This window comes from Lathyrus oleraceus, chromosome 1 (assembly GCF_024323335.1).
Source record: "Lathyrus oleraceus cultivar Zhongwan6 chromosome 1, CAAS_Psat_ZW6_1.0, whole genome shotgun sequence".
Lineage (NCBI taxonomy): Eukaryota > Viridiplantae > Streptophyta > Magnoliopsida > Fabales > Fabaceae > Lathyrus > Lathyrus oleraceus.
Window position 1 is genome coordinate 290,590,624 of NC_066579.1, and position 20,245 is coordinate 290,610,868.

The 20,245-nt window shown below is 39.4% G+C and overlaps 1 long non-coding RNA gene and 2 other non-coding genes across 4 annotated transcripts in view; all 3 read left to right on the forward strand.

The window, feature by feature from the left end:
* Positions 1 to 20,245, forward strand: part of LOC127131014 (uncharacterized) — a 49,714-nt gene that overhangs the window by 27,390 nt on the left and 2,079 nt on the right. Inside the window, exon 2 of one of the 2 annotated variants that reach the window (XR_007806498.1) lies at positions 2,960 to 3,306. The exons of the other annotated variant lie outside the window; for it this stretch is intronic. This is a non-coding gene — a long non-coding RNA (uncharacterized LOC127131014). Of the gene's footprint in view, positions 1 to 2,959; positions 3,307 to 20,245 lie in introns of those variants that run through there. 2 annotated transcript variants of the gene reach the window in all.
* LOC127116586 (small nucleolar RNA R71) lies at positions 550 to 656 on the forward strand. Its single transcript, XR_007801404.1, has one exon. It is a non-coding gene; the product is annotated as a small nucleolar RNA R71 (small nucleolar RNA).
* Positions 19,568 to 19,674, forward strand: LOC127116587 (small nucleolar RNA R71). The gene has a single exon (XR_007801405.1). It is a non-coding gene; the product is annotated as a small nucleolar RNA R71 (small nucleolar RNA).

Genomic DNA, 20,245 nt, shown 5'->3' on the forward strand with positions numbered 1-20,245 from the left:
TGGGGCACAGTTTGCATAGGTTGATTTGGTTTTTGGGCTTGATAACCTTGCGGTCTCTGAGGTGCATTATTTTGGATAGGGTTCTGGTTTCTATAAGAGAAATTTGGATGATTCTTCCGTCCAGGGTTGTAAGTGTTTGAAAACGGGTTACCTTGGGCGTAATTCACTTGGTTGGTATTTAGTTCGTTCAAAAGGTTACACTCCGTCGATTCGTGTCCTTTAGATCCACAGAGTTCGCACTCTGTGTGGACTATTGCTACGGTGTTAGTGTTTGTAGACATATGTTTGTTCCTAAGGGCTAAAGCGTCCATTTTCTCCTGCATCATGTCTAGATAGCTTACCTCATGTATTCCACCTTGGGTCTCCTTTCTCTCTATTGATGCTCGTTCAGTTCGCCATTGATAATGGTTTTGGGCCATATCCTCAATTAGGTCACAAGCTTCTAGATAAGGTTTGTTCATCAGCGCGCCACCTGCGGCAGCGTTGATGCTCATCTTGGTGTTATAATGGAGCCCATTGTAGAAGGTATGAACGATCATTCATTGTTCTAGGCCATGGTGTGGGCAGACTCTTAATAGCTCTTTATATCTCTCTGAAGCTTCGTAAAGCGATTCTCCTTGGTTTTGAGCAAATCTAGTTATTTGGTTTCGAAGAACAACAGTCTTGCTAGGGGGGAAATATCTAGCAAGGAATACTCTCTTAAGGTCTTCCCAGGTAGTTATTGAATTAGCTGGAAGTGAATCTAGCCATGAACATGCTCTATCCCTGAGGGAGAAAGGGAATAATCTTAAACGGATCGCATCGGGTGAAGCGCCGTTAGATTTAAAGGTGTCGGCTAGTTGGATAAAAACTTCTAAATGTTGATTCGGGTTCTCGGTAGCGAGACCCGCGTATTGGTTTTGTTGCACTAATTGCAACAAAGACGGTTTTAGTTCGAAATTGTTAGCAGGTATAAGGGGGTTTACTATACTCGAACTAGGTTCATCATCAAAGGGTTGGGCAAATTCCTTAAGAGGTCGCCTATCGTGATTCTCGACCATAGCTTTCTTAATTCGGATGAGTAAGAGGCGTGTACGAGTATAACATTCGGGTTCCGCTTAAGGCTCTACTAAATTTCCGGTATTACGAGTTCTTCGCATTTACTGGCTAATAATGCCTTAGTCTATACGGTGTAACAACAGGGTACGAAATTTGACGAAGTTGCTCCCCGGCAACGACGCCAAAAACTTGATCGCTGTGATTCGCAAGTACACGAATAACGTCAAAGTAATATAAAAGAATATCGATCCCACAGAGACCAATCGTCAATCTATCGAATACTATCGTTACGGTGTTTATCTAAGGCGGTATAAAAGAGATATTGGGTTTACAAAATAACGGTAAATAATAAATGCAGGTAAAGACAGGTCGAATGTAATTCACGTCAGTTAAGTGATGTTTCGATTGTCTAAATAGAACTACTTATGAGGCAACATTTTCTACTCTTGAAAAGAATCCATTTAACGGGAACTGTTGCTTTCGCGTATTCAAAACCAAGTTTACCCTTAAATTAAGGCCTTTAATTGTCACTTATAAAAGATGCGCAAAATGCTAAAGTAGTAAACCTATTTTTAAGAAATGAGACTCGTAAACTTAGTTGAAAAGTGATTTTGATTTGGAAAGTTTACACAAGGAGTTTACTTATTTTAAACCTATCAACGCGTCCGAAAACAGTTTCAAAAATAGTTTTTCCTTAAAGTGATAAAGATTCCTAGTTACTACGCCAGGGTGCTTTCGCACTCCTCGAATAATTAAAAATAACCAAGTTTGTTTTTAGAAAACTCAAGTTAAAAATCAAAACAGCCTTTAAAGTTTTCTACAGATTTCAATATGTGAAACATTACTTTAACCGTGATCCTTACATTCTAACCTTTAAAAGAGTTAGCCAGACATGGTAACACAAACGAACACAATGGTGTTAATCATGATGAAAAGTTTGTTTTAGAATGTGAGGCGTAGAAAGCGAGTAAAGTGCGTAAAATAAATAAAGTAAAGCGAGTTCGGAAAATAAATAAAGTAAAGCGAGTGCGGAAAATAAATAAAGTAAAGCAAGTGCGGGAAAATAAATAAAATAAAAGCGATGCGGGAAATAAATAAAATAAAAGCGATGCGGGAAATAAATAAAGTAAAAGCGATGCGGAAAATAAATAAAATAAAAGTGATGCAGGAAATAAATAAAATAAAAGAGATGCGGGAAATAAATAAAATAAAGCGATGCGGAAAATAAATAAAATAAAGTGATGCGAAAAATAAATAAATAAAGCGATAAATAAGAACCTGCTCCAAACGGAGGCTTTGATTCTGGTAGAAAAATAAACATCCGACTCCTGAAGCTAAAGACGACAACAACTCGAAGTGACCTAACTCAATCTCACAAAGGTGCGATAACCCCCCGATGTGACGGATTATCGCTATTACAAATGATAACTATATGCTTAGTGTTGTAAAACTAAGTTGGATGATAGAAAACAAAATGAAATGAGCTATTTATAGAGATTCTCAGCAGTTTGTAAAGACCATGGTGCCCTCCAGCTTCTCCTTAGTGGGCTTTAGTGGGAACGTGAATTCCAAAGGTGGCGCCCGCCATCCCTTCATGGCGCCCTCCATGTGAGTAAATGGGGTGAATCATGGGAACGTGGCGGTTACCTCCTAGTTGAGGGCTGGTGACTCATGGCTTCCCCTATAGCGGCCGCCATGTGTATAATTTCGCCGAAACCCCTAATTTTAGGTCTTTTTGCGTCGTTTCTTCCAAAAGTGTCCGAAAGTGCTAAATATCTGAAAACAAGAGAAAAGAGAGCATAATACAAATAAAACGATAATAAAGTCCTAATAAACATGTGAAATTTGAGTAAAAAACACGGTGTAATTCGGTGTGATCAGTGTGCCACACCTTATGCATTGCCTTGAGTTCTTTTTGCAGGTAACATGTACATGAAACATGGTGGTTGAACCAAAGTATGCAACATAACCTCAAGATGGGGTTTTGGATTATCATGTACAAAATACAAGCATTCAAGGATCAATGATCAAAGAATGGAGGTTAGGGATGGAAATAGGATTAGGGTTAGGAAAATTAGGGTTTTGGATAGTTGGGTTGACTTTGGTCAAAGTTTACCAAAAAGTCAAAGTTTCCCAAAAAGTCAATTTTTGACCAAAGTCAACATTTGGTCAGAGTTCAAATTTTATAATTTTCTCATGTAATGGACATCTTTATGCTTTGTGTAATGGAATTTGAAGTTTTTGTGAATGAAATGGATTGGATATGAATTGAATCTTGTATATGAACATGTTTGTATGGAATTTTGAATTTAATCATGACTTGGAACTTGTATGGAATTTGAATATTATGAACCATTGTATATGAAATGAACCAACTTGGCATGAAATGAAATGGACATGACTTAAGTACTAATTGTATACTAAGGGTATTGTAAAAACATAATTCCTCAATTATGCGGTCCCAAGCATCCCTCTTATGAAAACCAATATGAATCATACTATTATGCCCAAACTTAACTTACTCATCCTCTTTTTTTGTCCCTTTTCATTCTAGCGTAATCACATTAAGCCCATTATCCTTTCAAACTCATAGTAGGAAAATCTGTTAGTGACTATGATCTTATTTTTTTTATTTTCTTGTGCACTTTGGCTTAATTCATTATCAAACTGAAGGACTAGATAACTTTGGCCTAAATGATCGGGTAACGGTCACCTAACTTAGAAGGAACATTCCCTTTTTTATTCATTTTTCTTTTAAGCTCATAATCATTCACCTATTTGCATCAACTTCCCTATGTAGTGTGTGCTTAGGATGGTGTTGGTTGCGTAGATAAACTACTTAAAGATTATTATAGAATGAGAACTCAAGGCTATGACCATAATAGGTGCTCAAATTGATATCCATATTTGAGAGGCTTGAGGTGTTGTAACGATACCGATTTTGTAACAAATTTTCCAAAGTCTTCTCAATTTAACCTCTATTTCACCTGTAGCCTATATACTTTGTAATCATGCAATAGATTTCAAGTATTATAAAGAACTTTTGTGTATGGCTCAAGAAACTGGGAGAATCAATAAACAACAAGAAACCAAGCATAAAGAGTCGAAAACACATCCATTGACTCAACAAACATAACAATTAAACTAAAAAAATAGTAAAATCCTAATTAACATGAAATAAACTGGAAAAACGGTAAATCTAACTAGAAAGCAATAAAGAGGAGAAAAAATAAAGTTCCTCCCCCACACTTGAACCAAACATTCTCCTCAATATTTTGATATAAGTGGGAAAAGTAAAAAAAAACATGGCTAAATTAATATTTGTCTCGGCCTCTGGTTTGTCCATAATGAGGAGGTGGCAGTGGCATACCTATACCACGCATATAATGCAACATATCCTCTATAAGGTTATCACATTGGATCTGATGCTGAAAATCTCTAGAGTCTCTATCCTCTAGCCCCATCTATAACCCATGTACTTGTTCGATCATGTATGTTATCATATGCTCACTCCACCCTGCAGATTATGTTGTTGCTCTTGTAACAAATGTATGTGTTCCATCATGTCTACCTGTTGCTGGTGCATAACTTTGAGCACCTGGTCACGTTCGACATCAATGTCATTTTGATGGTGCATCTAGTGAAGGACATCATCTGGTGTGGTCTAGATTGAATCCGAAATCGTGAATTGGTTTGTGTTCCAAGACACTCATCATCCTGAAGAAAGCTAGAAAAGCAGACTTGTTTATAGGATGGATATTCGATTCCACAAGGAATACGAATCTTACTCTACTGGGGAAGATCAACACAGGACTCCAACCAAAGAGCGCAAGAGACATATTATTCATTACCGGCAGACCGTGAATAACATACTCGAAAGGAAAAGACACCAGAGATACCGAAGTATATAATAGGTGACTAACCAAAAAGAGAGACAATCGATACCAAGCATCCGGGTAAACGAAAGACAACTCAAAGGGATAAATTGCAAGCATCCGGCAATTATCCGAAACAACAAATATTCGATTCCGCAAAAGGGAAATAACGAATCTTACTCGACTAGGGAAACACAACAGGTTTCAACTGAAGAGTGAATGAGATATATTATTCATAGCCGTCAAAACGTGAATAATAACCTCCAGAGGAAGATTATCCTGAACCGGGTTGTAGGTTGTTTGTAGGATAAAAATCCGAAAAGAAAGGCATCGGGATACCAAACCAGGTATATAAAGATGGCCAATCAAAGGGAGCAACAGACATTACCAACAAGAGGGTAAATGAAAGGCGATCTGCTGAGGATTCATTGGTGAAAATCAATGATCCGGGGAACACAATCACTGACAAACGGTGAAGGGACCCGCTGGGGATAAAATTGCTAGCATACGGCAATTATCCACAAAAGATTTGCTGGGGATATAAGTGCTTACTTAAGCAGCTTATCCAAACAAAGGGAAATCAACATCGTGAATTAGATGAAGATATCCACAAAGAGGGGATTACATCTACCAAAAGTTGGATAGAAAACCACAGAAAGGGAATTGTCATCGGTTGGGATGGACAACAAAGTTGACTCCACTAGGGGAGAAAACGGGTTTACACTACCGGGTAGTAGGTAGAAAACCGCAAAGATAGGACTTACAACTGCTGGTTTGTAGGCAGAGGCCAAACCTTCCACTGAGGATAAGATGAATGAGCGCCGGTTTGTAAGCAACTATTCATTTATGCCACAGTGAAGCGCAAGAGACAGTTGAAAAAGGCCAATTTAGGATTGAACCAAAAAGGCGGACTGAATCAAGACTCGTCCTGATGAGGATATAACTCAAAAGGGAAAACCCGTCCCAATGTGTGTTGGGAGGGAACGGAAACAACCGTCATCCACGAGGATGTATCTCAGTGGGGAAAGGGCAGGAAAGGATAGACACTTTCTGCTTAAGGGTTGACTCTATTTTGAGAGATTTAAATACCCGACATATGCTAAGGGAGATCTATAAAGGAGATCTATACCACCACAGCAGGAAACAACAAACAAAAGATATATGGCAAAATATGCAACATGAACATCTGAATGTTTTATGAGTATGCATGAATATGCGTGATTTATGTTTGATGAATGCTGACAAAACAGACAATTCTAACACAAACAGGACCAGGAATCAAACATCCGGTACTATACTTCCAGGGAGAACCAAGGAAAGCCAATCTGCTGGAGATCTTCAAGCTGAAAAGCAAAGATCTGCGGGGAGGCAAAAGATCAGAGATATCACAAAAATCTTTGAGTGATGGATCAGCAATCAACCCAACTGGCACAGAAAGTCACAACAGGCAATAACGGCCACAAAGACAAATCTGTTGGGGAATGGGAGAAGTCCCAAAATATCTGCAGGGGAACAAGAGCTCACTGCTATGAAAGCAACTCTACAATAACTCCACTGGGGAACAACCCACTGAGGGAGAACAGATCATCCACGTAGAATCTGGCTGCACAAGCAACTCTACCTGGGGATAATGCAAGTATCCATTCCATTGGGGAACAACACACTGAGGAGGAAGAAAAGATCATATAAGTAGATTCTGCGACAAGCCACTCTACTGGGGATCAAAGCAATCAGGGAATCAACCCAAATCTCTGGATGATAGGTCACCAACCAACCCTACTGGGGAAAATAGAAGTTTCCAACTCCGGCGGAGATTCTGAGGGGAATACTCAGATGCAATCCTGACTCTGTTGAGGAATACCCATTCCATTGGGGGTTTTGCATACACACGATCCGCCAAACCACAAATCTACTGGCAGATCCACTGGGGAAGTCACTGAAGAATCCACTGAGGGATACGGAAGAGAGCCGGGGATCAACCACCAAATGCTGACTCTTCTGAGGAGAATATCCACAACTGCTGAGGAGGAACACAATCACTGCCCTGCTGAAGGAATAGGCACACTGACGAGGAGATATAGCAACTCCGCTGGCGACGTGGCCGGGGAAGGGGGTACCGTTGGAGAAAACAAAGTTTTCCACAACACTCTGCTCTGGGGATATATCACAGATCCCGCTATCGACTGTGCTGAGGAAAGATAGCAACGACTCGGCTTGCGACAATGCTGGGAAAGCGGTAAAGTACCGGGATATCAATCCACCAACCACTGAATCTTTAAAAAGAAAGCAACCATGCTGAGGAGAAAAAACCACAACTCCGCGGGCGGTCGCACTGGGGAGAGTGATAGGGTACCGGAGTCTCAAACCACCAATTACCGAAGCTTCCAAATGGAAAACATCCATGCTGGGGGGGAGGATACTGCTGGAGAAGAGAACGAAGTCTTCAACAACACTCCGCTTAGGGAACAACCCTAACAAAAGCTCTGCTTGGGGAACAACCCCAACAATAAAGCAGGATAAAGAGGATACAACCAATGCCAGGGATATGAACCAATGTCTCACCTGTTGGAGATCATACCACCCTCGGGAGAGCACTGAGAAATTCTTAAGTATCCTTTCATCTTTGTGAATGTTCACTTTGTTTAAAACAAAAATCTGAAAAATTTATTCGTTTAAAACAATGACATTTTATCAATTGAACCATGCAAAACATTTGTTGAATTGAAACAAATAAGAGTGCAAATAATTGGATAAAAAGCTCAAATTGATTTGATGGAATGGTAGCCTGCAAATGGCAAGACTCCATAGATCTGTACAAAATTTGAAATCAGTGATATATATTGGAAGAGGGCTACATTGAACATAATGATCCTTTCTCTACCAATTTGAATCTCGATGTATGCGAAGCTTCAGTTGACGACGAATCGAGAACCTCTGACGAAAAGACAGCTGTAGAACAGAAAGTCTTGTCAGGATGCAGTTACTTGCCAAATCCCTAATTTTTGCCTAGATTGCCCCAGGGTGAGGTACTCAATCTAGCGGGATGCAAATATATCTTTTTTTTTTCAAGTCTCTAATTTTTTGCCTGGATTACCCTTGCGGGTTCTCCACCGAGACGCTCATTTTTGCCTAAGCCGCCCTTTTGGGTTTTCAACTTAGCGAGTCATTCTGTTTTTCATTTGCATATACTTTTTTTTTAGGCAATGTATTTCTTGACTGCATCTGAATTCACAGGACGAGTGAAATCCTCCCCATCCATTGTTGTAAGCATCAAAGCTCCGCATGAAAAGGCTCTCTTAACAACATATGGACCCTCGTAGTTTGGAGTCCACTTGCCCCTGGAATCGGGCATGAAAGACAAGACTTTCTTGAGCACGAGGTCACCTTCTCGGAACACACGAGGCTTGACCTTCTTATCGAACGCTTTCTTCATTCTTTGCTGATGTAACTGACCATGGCACATGGCAGTCAATCGCTTCTCTTCAATCAAATTCAGCTGGTCATAACGACTCTGAATCCATTCAGCATCAGTCAACTAGGGACTTGAGGGGATACTTTTTTTTTCTTTTGAAAAAAGATTTTGATAATTTTTTCCTGATTTTTTGATTTTTCATTCCTTTTCACCCTCTCTCTTCTTTTTTTTTTTTTTTACATTACATTTGTAATGCCCCAGTTTGACTGTTTTGGCTGATTCTCATGATACAGCTGAATGGTCTCCTCTTTGTGCTCAAGGCGACGAGAAATTTCATCAGGAATCTCTTCAACATCATCTTCCTCTGCCTCAAATACAAGGAATTCAAGATTGGGAGATGGCGTTGGATCATTATGTTCAATGGGTTTAGAAGTCCCTGCATAATGATTTTGGATATGAAAAGCTTTTTGAGATCAAACAAGGCAATCATTATGCAGATGAAAAGTTTGATTTTATGCTTTTTTAGGGTTTTTTGTGATCACTGATTTCATGCAAAAAAGCAAAAAGTGAAAACAAATGGAAAAACAAATGTTTAACAATGCATTAATTGAATGAAAACATCATTGTATTAAATGCTGCCAACAATGTCATCACTTCTCCTTTTGGCATGGGAGAAGGGTTTTAAACAAAGTGAACAATTACTCTGATCTATAGATGAATGTAGCAACATCTACAGCGACCCAATTGTGGCAGACACCACCATGAATGACGAAATTGTTCAGATCCTCTGCATCCTCTTCCAAGATAGCAGCAGCTTCTTCAGGTTGATCGTCATGGATGAATCCTCCACTCGTGAACAAACCTTGCTCATTAAATGCCCCAGAACAGTAGCCAATGCCAGACCGGGATTGGTTAACCCGGAATAAATCCATCAAAAGCACTTAGTCTGGCAAATTCCTCCTCTGAGTTCACAATTCTCTTGCTCAAGATGATCCATCAATCTGGCAGAATCGGCTCTGGTGTAGTACCGGCGAAGTGCATCTCTTGAATAAATGAAGATCGCAGGGTCAGACCACAGGACAGGAGACCGGAACAAAACACCCTCTTATGCAAATGATGCATGAAGTGTTTATGCACATGCTTGTTTTTTATTTCAAAGAAACTCGAGGGTTTTATTTGCAAACTTTGAAATATTAACATTTTGATCGTATATGAGAATGTCTCATCAGATGTATCAGGTGAAATTTTTTTCCGGTTTTTTCCATGTTTGAAATTTTTTGCAAATAAACTCCTTTGAGTTCCCTGAAAATTTTCTTTGTATCTGATGATATGGAATGCAGATGAATGCATGAATGCATGAATGCAACAATCACACTCAAGGATCAAGCAAGTCACACCAAACAAAGGTCGTGGGAAAGCTCATTGTATCCCTAATATCAATCATCCATTTTGGTGGATTTAGGTTTTCACCTTATCAACACCCAAGTTCCATTGATATTAACGGTACATGAACCGACTCTGACATCCTTAATATCAACCATCCATTTTGGCGGATTATGGTTTGCACCTTATCGACGCCCAGGTTCCATTGATATTAACGATATTTGAACGACTCAACCACGAATCACGGGTTTGCTGAGAGTCACGAGCATGGAGTCCTGGTTAAGAACCACCCAAAGGGAGTGTACTATGGTTTAAACCTGCCAAACATGTTCTATCAGAGGTTCCCATAATCATCGTCCCATCTCTCGGATATTATCGGAGAAACGAATACTCGTATTCCAAAAATATTCTCGAGAGAGACTCTTATGAGTGTAGTATCGTGTAACAATCGCATCAGATCTTACATCTGAGCGACCTCCGCACTACGTCCTAAAAATAGGCCAAGATGGGTTTGGTAAACTACGGTCCTTGGCTTCTAAGGCACATGATTGAACGAATAATGCCTAACCACAAATAACTTGTGTGACATTATTAATCCAACATGACCTCCACCAAGTGAATGGACTCGCAAGTCAACTGGCTAAGGAATACTCCACACCAGTCAACAAGACTACGCCATTCTCCTATCCTAGAGTGCACTCGAGTTCGGGTATAGAACTCATCTCACAGAGATCAGCAAAGAAAACAGCAATTGTATATCAAGCAATTCAAACATTACAATCAATACAGTTATCCCAAATTGTACAAAAATATGTCAAATAACACATAAACAAATATCATACAACAAGGGTGAAAAGTAGGCAATACCACCAGGGAAGGTCTAATGTTGTCCCCAGCAGAGTCGCCACTTTTCTGTAGCGGTGTATTCGTCGCTATATGATTTATTGATTAAACCATAAGCAAAGTATACAATGAATCGAGTCGCCACCGCACTTTTATTTATCCTAAGGAATGGTTAAAAAGCGAACAAAAACCTAAGAAGTTTTACACGTAGAAAACTAATGAAAAAGATCAGAGAGTCTGGGTAAGGGGTAAATTACGCAATGGGAAGGTGTTAGGCACCCATCACGTCCTAGGTACTCCTAGGGAGCCCTTTTCACACTTGTTGTATAAAAAATGTTTATTTGTTTTGACATATTGTGCAAACATGAATGGGATGATGAGAAAAGAATGTACAAGTTAGTTATTTTTGTGTTTGAACGGATGAACCCGTTGCCTACGTACCTTCCATCAAAGGTAAGGATCAAAACGCCGTAGTTCGGCTAAAAGCTTTCCAAAAATTAGTGAGTTCATTTTAAAACACAAGCACTAAGGCTTTTCATTACCAATGGGAGAAAACTCAACCTGAATCAACAATCCACCATGCGAGGACGGCTTCGACGTACTAGAGGGGTTAACCCTGTTTTCAGTACGGAAGTCTTACAATCGACTCACTAAGGATAAGGTAAGATTTACATCAACCGCTATGGTAATTGAAACCTATGGCTAATGTATGAAAACATATTAACAATGGACAAAGCCACAAAACAATTGAATGGGTGAAGTTAATTGATTATGATTATTCACAAAAATATGGTCAAGGTATGATTAAGATTGATTCAAAGAAGTGTTATGAAAAGTGAAGTTTGAAAAGTCAAGGACTTAAGGTCCAAGTTTCTAATTTGAAAAGAGGTGAGAATGTTTGCACCACAAGTCAAAGTTTTTGAAAGCAACATGTGAAAAGGGATTTTGAAACAAAAGGGTGAAGATGGACGATGGAGTGTAAAACTTCCTAGAAGTTCACCTCTTGAAATCATATAGAAGATGATTCAAGTGTGTCCTTAGGAATAAGCAATGAGCAAGCAAAAATAAAGGCAAGGTGATACCAGATGCCATCAATGGACTTATACCAATCTCACAAACAAAGGCGGATATCGGATACCAATAGATGGATTTACACCAATCTCCTAAAACAAAACAATGATACCGGATGCCATCAATGGACTTATACCAATCTCACAAAGCAAAAGCGGATACCGGATACCAATAAATGGATTTACACCAATCTCATAAAACAAAACAATGATACCGGATGCCATCAATGGACTGATACCAATCTCACAAAGCAAAAGCGGATACCGGATACCAATAAATGGATTTACACAAATCTCCTAAGGTAAAGCAAAACTTGGATGTCGGATGCCAATCTATCTGGACTTATACCAACCTCCAAAGGATGATCATAGGAATAACAAACGCCAACAACATGGTCTTACAATTGCATCCTCACATACAACAAACAAACGAAAGCACCAGGCTAAGAGGATATGAGTGACCAATGAAATGGTCTTACACTCCATCCCTTCCAATCATAGGAACAATGGCCAAAGAACATGGTCTTACAATTGTCCTCAATGGGTAAACTCAAACAAACCACAAGAGTATGAAATGATGATCATGCAATAATGAATAATCAATGATGATAAGTGCACAGAGGCAAGCAAGCATGTACAAATGCAACAAGCAATCAATTAAACAAAGTCATTTAGCACCCACTATAACCAAACAATTAGGCTCAATCAAAGGGTTAGACTTAAAAAGTCAACTGGAATAGGGTAAATGGCGCTCTTAACCTTGACATTGAGAGCCAAGGTGAAGCAGATGAAAGGATATGAGGGGTGTGCCTCATCACTCTTATCCCTGGTCAGGGAGAGCATTGAATATCAGAAGGTGTGGGAGTTCAGAAAGATGGAACTCTCTCCACAAGTTAGACTCGATAGATCTTGGGTTTTTACTCACTATGCATCAGCACATGTGGTGTGAGCAAGGTGAGTGACTCACAGAATAGTAGGAGATAGGCTACATATCTCTTTTGTCTACCAATTGCCTCACATGAGGTCTTTACCTGCCTGGGGACAAAGTTAAACAATCACAAACATTGCCTCTTAAGGAGGACTTCAGACAATTGCCTGGCTAAATAACAAGCCAGGTCTTCCAGACTACATGGAGACAAGAGAGTCTACCTCAATGCTTAAGCAAAGCAAAGCAATATCAAGTTCTCAAAGGAACTAAAGCGACTAAATGTACCTGAAATCAATCAAATATAATCAGTATTCAAGTCACAAAGTCAAAACAGACAAGTTATGAACCAACAGACAACACAATCAATCACATGTGCAAAGCACAAACTCAAAGCAAATGAGTTAGCATCCTACAAGACAAACCAAGTTAGTTCATGATAATCAAATAAACCAAAATCAATCAACTTGAATTAATCTCCTTAAAGCAATTGCTTCTTTAACCTGAAAAAACAACTCAAATGTGAGAAGTGAACCCTTAGGCCAAAGCCTAGGGTCAAAGAAGGAGAGAAAATTTAAAACAGCAAGTGAAAATTGATCAAAATCAAGATGTATCAAACAAGAGTAGAATCCAATTGGTCTCACATCAAAACTATGCACCAAATCCATTTCATACACAAAACATGTCAAACTATGCATTTTGGAATCACATTGGATCAAACAGAATGATCACAATCAAACCAATACCAAAATAGCTCAATAAATTCCCAGAAAATTCAAGCTTAAACAGAACACATTCAATGAGTAACATACCAAATTTCATGTTATTTGGCCAAGTGAAAGTAAGTCAATTAAAATCAACAAATCATGGTATGCAAAAACAAACCCAAACAAGGCCACAAATCATGTATCAACTTTAGGAAAGTGTAAAACAGAAATGGCATAAGATAAATGAACCACACCAAAGCCAAAATGAAGTTAAACATGTTAAGAATCAATCCACAAAGTTTCAGCTTCATATGATAAGGCATGAGAATTTCACAAAGCATGGAAGTTCCACACTCAAAAAGAGTTCCCAAATGACCAAACAGCAAAGCAAAATCCCAATCAAATAGGAAATGAATCTAAAAAATCTACAAAACATCATTCTCAAACTAGACATACAGAAGTAATCACATGCAAAAATTCAGAGCAATTGGCATAGCATAAGCATGGAAACAAAATTCAAGAAGTTGGACAAAACATAGTGTGCCACACATTGTCACACTCATTAAGATCACATCATATCTCTCAATCCAGGAACTCAAAAATAGCAAACCATATACCAAAAGGACCAGGAATGAGTCAAGATCATGCATATAAAATTTCAAGCATTTTGGAGCAAGCATCAAGATTTCATGAATGAAATGGCAAAACATATGCAAGAAACATACATGAACAAAGATATTAGGCCAAAATAAAACACAGCCGTGCACAACTTGTGTTATCATGCTCATAAAAAACTAGATGAAAAATGGAGATGAATGTAAAAATCCCCACACAATTTGGATAATCCATGATTTATTTATGAATTTTTGAAGTTTAATCACAAAATGAAATAAACATTTAAAACATAAAATGAATTTAAATGCTGCAGTGGCAATTTTGTAAATACGCTGCGTTATGATGAAACACAGCGTTTCATTTAACCACATGGCGCCTCCTGATTGGCTGCCTGGCGAGGGAAACAGAAATTTGAACGCAAGGCAAGGTATACAAGATCTACGAAATTCTGGGAAAGAAAAAATGAAGAACTCAACGTGTTCTTCAGCATTCATCATCATCAAGAACACATTCACACAGAAATTGGCAAATCATACATGGATCGATTCGCCTTTCAACATAGATCATTCTAACATTTATTTGACCTAAATCTAATCATGTTCAACGAATCGAGCAAAAACAAATTCAATCCTCAATCTTCAAATCAACCTAACTTCATCAATACTGCATGGTTTTAAGAGATCTAAATTGCATGATACTCTACGTTTCAAGATCTACAAAAGCCATATCACAATTTCAAGAATCGTGTCAATCGAGTTCTGACCTTATGAAGATGCAGGTCCTGATTCAGCTTGTTTCGAGGCTCCAATGGCAGAAACAGATACTCTATGATGATGTAGAAGATGTGTGAAGGTGAGAATTCAGCTCAACAATGCTCCAGCTTCGCGAAATTGCCAATTGCTATCAACACGAGCTTGCATCAACAGTCCAAATTCAGCATGAGTCTTCCACGACCTTGCTTCAACAGGTCTTCATCATGCTTGCAAATGTTGATTAACACAAGGATCGAGCAAAAGGAATGGTGAATTCTTGATGAACAAGTGAAAAAAGTGTGAAGAGAATTTGAGAGAATTTGGAGAATTTTTGCTTTGGATCTGAGTTTGTGATTGTCCATCTGGAATTTCTGTTATGATTAGGACTATATAGTCCTTGTTAATCACCTGTTAAACCATGATTAGCACAATTGAAATGGATTAGTGAAAATGAGCTTGTTATGTAATTTGGCAAAATTGCCCTTTCTCAATTTGAACCAATGGAATAGTGCACAACCAGTTTAAGCAAGTCACAAATCATGTTTAGAAGCAATTTGAATTGGCTTGGCATGAAAATTCCATGTATTTTTGAAAAACACTATTTTTCCCACCAAAATTTAATTGGTTCACTTGAAAAATGACCTTTTTATGTGAAGATTTTTGATCAAATGTGATGATGCATTATGATAGTTCATGTCAAATGGGATTTGCTCAAAAAAGAATCACCCAAATTGGCCAAATGGTTCATGAGTTATGCCACTTTGAATTTCAACTTTTCTTGAAAATGATTTGATCATAACTTGCCAACCACAAATGAGAAATGAGTGTTCTTGGACTTTTAGGAAAGGCAAGAGCAAGATCTTCAACTTTCATGTTGGACAAATTTTGATTTGAAGCTTGCTTGGACATGTAATTTTGAGGAGAATGACTTTCCATTTTTGGCAGGTGAAAATTACAGGTCCTTACTATTTTGGGAAACTTTTTGTCTGACCTCCAATTCCTCACTGATGATGTTTGACATGTTATATGAGGCTTGTATGGACATGAATGAGACCTTTCAACCCATCTCACACCTTCAAATCCCTGATTAAATGCACAGTTGACCACAGTTGACTTTGCTAGGGTTTTGGTTGACTGAGCCATGCTTGATGAATTTCAAGCCTCTTTCTCTTGAGATCTTGATTCCAAATGGTATCACAACTCATGTGAACTCTTATGAATGATCATGGTGCCCAAATTCTTCAAGAATGGACACCATCCATTGCTCAGTGAATGATTTGACTGTTTTGACCTAGTTTGCTTCATCTGCAAGAAACAAGGTTAGATGACAATATTTTTGTACTTTTGGTTAGTAAACAAATGAAAAGAAATGATATACAAATGCAAAACATGCTTGGTGATCAAGAACCACACTCACAAGATACCCACCCACTAGGAGGCAAGGTGCACAATGATCCTTGAGGCAATGATATGATATGATATGATGCCATGAGGGATCTTAGGGCAAAAATTGGGGTCTTACACTACCGTGCTAGCAGTACCCGGATGGACAGTGTAAATTAGGGAACTTAAAAATTCCCTAGTGAGCCTATCGTAGGTGGGCGCTTTACTAGCAAAAATATTGTGTGATCCTAAATTGTCTAGCATGTGGAATACACTATGATATGTTCCTAAGGTGTACAAACAGGCTTCGTCGACATACCTGGTAGAGAGGATCTCCCGAGTTTGCAATCTTTGCAAAATCTTATTTTGTCTCTCACCGGGCTTTCCTCCACGAAGAGTGATGTTGTTAGACTCCATTCCAGCCATTAATGGAGGTTGTAGAGAAAAATGAGTAATTATAGAAAAGAAAGGAAAAAATAGAATTTAATGGATTTTTGGTGGAGAGTTGAAGAAGTGAAAATGGGGAATTGTTGGTTTGTAGTGAAAGTGAGAAGATTGGAAATTTTTATGAATTTGGTGGAGTTTGGAGAAGAAGAGAATAGGTTTGGAGAGGTTGAAGAAGGTATAAATAGTGAAAAATGTAAATCTGACTATTACGTCATGGCGCCCGCCATGGAGCTTATGGCGCTCGCCATGTCTTCAGATATGGTTTGGGCCGGCTGTGTTGTTTGCTTCTTGGGCCTCAATTCTCTCGTCTTCATTTTTGCAATGGGGGGTGTATATAGGTATCCACGAATGCTATTTTTTTTTTTTTGATTTTAAGCTTGATAAAATAAAATGAAATGAAATAAAATGAAATAAAGTAAAACAAAATTAAATAAAACAAAACAAAATAAAACAAAATACAATAGTAAAGTAAAACAAAAATAAAACAAAAATAAAACAAAAATAAAACGAAATAAATAATGGACATAAAAAACATAATAATTAATATAATGCATATATATATGTATGTGAAGAGTCAATAATTCACGAGTCCAGAGATCTTAGGAAATAAAGCAAGCATAATGTCATAGGAAACGATAAAAATAGGCATGAATAATAAGTACGGAAAAATAGGGGAATTCAAACGGTATTTCTCGGTCCATGATGGCATCAACGCTCGGGATATAGTGGAGTCTCCTCGACTTCGTAGCCTCGAAGCTCCGTGATCTGGCGTCGGAGATCGACGATCTCATCATGCAGCATATCAGTCTCGGTGTCGTATGAGGCAACTGCTACCTCGACCTGCAGGGCAACATCAGCAAGCTCCTGGCGAAGCTCGGCTATCGCCATGCGAAGCTTAACCAATTCGGACTGCATGCTCGGAGTCTGGAGATTAGGATTGTTGGTACGGACTTTAATTCTAATTGGTGCAATCTTCGGCGCATCTACTGTCTCTCCCTGCCCTTCTATGGCGTAGACCCAGTTGGCCTGATTAATGACACAAGTCACCTGAGGGTCAGGTAAAGTGAGTAGTGTATGGTCTCACCCTCAATTAACAGCCTGTATTGATCCGGATGGAAAGAGGATCTCCTCATCAGAACACGGTCCAGACAGAAATCAACATCCATCAAGGTGTAGCTACAATAGGGCATCAGGTGAGATAGTCTTCTATCGAGTCCCGGGGCTGAGGCTATGTGAGTCACAGTGCTTCCGACATGTATGGGGCTTGCGGAAGAGCGAGCATTAAGGTGTAGGCTCTCGATCAAGAAAGCTCCACAGTCTACCGGGCGTGACTGAGTAGTATAGAACATGAAGAAGATCTCTTCAGCACTCACATGCGTATCAGGGTCACTCTTCCCTAGGAAGGTGTGGGCAATGATCATCTGGAAGTATCGGAAAGCAGGGTTGTGAATCTTGTTGGAGATCTGGGTTGAAGGGTCAGGACTACCTCCACATGTGATATCGCTCAAAAACTTCTCGACGTCTTGGCTCAGAAATAGCTCATGGGGACTCGGACGAAGCATCATAGGCAGTCTGGAAACCAAGCAAGTCGCCGAAACGCCTGTGGTTGAAGGTATATTCTGCCCCAAACAGTCTGAAGTTAATGTATCCTCCGTCACTGGCGTGACCAACATAAGGCTCGTAGACAAGCGAGCTCAGGAACTCCAAAGTCAGGTTCCTGTAAGTCACGTGCATTACACTAGCGCCTAAGTCTAGGAAATTTGGCGTAAGTCTCCTAGGTTTAACCTCTTACATATAGCTAAGGGCATTAAACTTACACTAGCGCCTAAGTCTAGGAAAGCTTTGCCGATCACATGGTTTCCTAAAATGCAAGGTATAGAAAAACTGCCAAGGTCTTTCTCCTTCTTAGCAAGTTTATCCTCAGAAATAAAGTTGCATTCCAAGGGTTTTGGATCGTCGAGCCTACGCTTGTTAGTTAAGATGTCTTTGAGAAATTTGGCGTAAGACAGAATTTGGGTGATAGCTCCGATGAAAGGAATCTCTACATGAAGCTTTTCTATCACTTTTATAAATTTTTGATATTGGTTGTTGACTTTGGTTTGTTTAAGTCTTTGCGGATATAGGATTGGTGGTTTGTACGGGGGCGGTGGTTTGTAAGTTTTATCCTTGGCTTCACCTTCTTGGTGGGTTTGTTTCTCGGATTCCTCTGGTTCCTCTTCTTGGTTGGTAGGCATATTCTCTTTAGAAGTTTTGGACTCGCTCATTGCTGGGTTCTGAGGCCCTTCGTAAGCGGTTCCACTTCGTAATGAGATAGCGTTAGCTTTCCCTCGAGGGTTTGGTTGAGGTTGTCCAAGAAATTGGCCTCCAGGTGTAGTTTGTGGGGCTTGGTTTTGTGCTACCTGTGAGATCTGGGTTTCAAGCATCTTGTTATGAGTGATTATCTGACCAACCTTGGTTCCTAATTGTGTTATAAGTTCATTAACGTGAATGTTTTGGTTTAGGAATTCTTTATTTTGCTGATTCTGGCCCGATATGAAGCTTTCCATGATTTTCTCAAGGTTAGACTTCTGGGGCACAGTTTGCATAGGTTGATTTGGTTTTTGGGCTTGATAACCTTGCGGTCTCTGAGGTGCATTATTTTGGATAGGGTTCTGGTTACTATAAGAGAAATTTGGATGATTCTTCCGTCCAGGGTTGTAAGTGTTTGAAAACGGGTTACCTTGGGCGTAATTCACTTGGTTGGTATTTAGTTCGTTCAAAAGGTTACACTCCGTCGATTCGTGTCCTTTAGATCCACAGAGTTCGCACTCTGTGTGGACTATTGCTACGGTGTTAGTGTTTGTAGACATATGTTTGTTCCTAAGGGCTAAAGCGTCCATTTTCTCCTGCATCATGTCTAGATAGCTTACCTCATGTATTCCACCTTGGGTCTCCTTTCTCTCTATTGATGCTCGTTCAGTTCCCCATTGATAATGGTTTTGGGCCATATCCTCAATTAGGTCACAAGCTTCTAGATAAGGTTTGTTCATCAGCGCGCCACCTGCGGCAGCGTTGATGCTCATCTTGGTGTTATAATGGAGCCCATTGTAGAAGGTATGAACGATCATTCATTGTTCTAGGCCATGGTGTGGGCAGACTCTTAATAGCTCTTTATATCTCTCTGAAGCTTCGTAAAGCGATTCTCCTTGGTTTTGAGCAAATCTAGTTATTTGGTTTCGAAGAACAACAGTCTTGCTAGGGGGGAAATATCTAGCAAGGAATACTCTCTTAAGGTCTTCCCAGGTAGTTATTGAATTAGCTGGAAGTGAATCTAGCCATGAACATGCTCTATCCCTGAGGGAGAAAGGGAATAATCTTAAACGGATCGCATCGGGTGAAGCGCCGTTAGATTTAAAGGTGTCGGCTAGTTGGATAAAAACTTCTAAATGTTGATTCGGGTTCTCGGTAGCGAGACCCGCGTATTGGTTTTGTTGCACTAATTGCAACAAAGACGGTTTTAGTTCGAAATTGTTAGCAGGTATAAGGGGGTTTACTATACTCGAACTAGGTTCATCATCAGAGGGTTGGGCAAATTCCTTAAGAGGTCGCCTATCGTGATTCTCGACCATAGCTTTCTTAATTCGGATGAGTAAGAGGCGTGTACGAGTATAACATTCGGGTTCCGCTTAAGGATCTACTAAATTTCCGGTATTACGAGTTCTTCGCATTTACTGGCTAATAATGCCTTAGTCTATACGGTGTAACAACAGGGTACGAAATTTGACAAAGTTGCTCCCCGGCAACGACGCCAAAAAC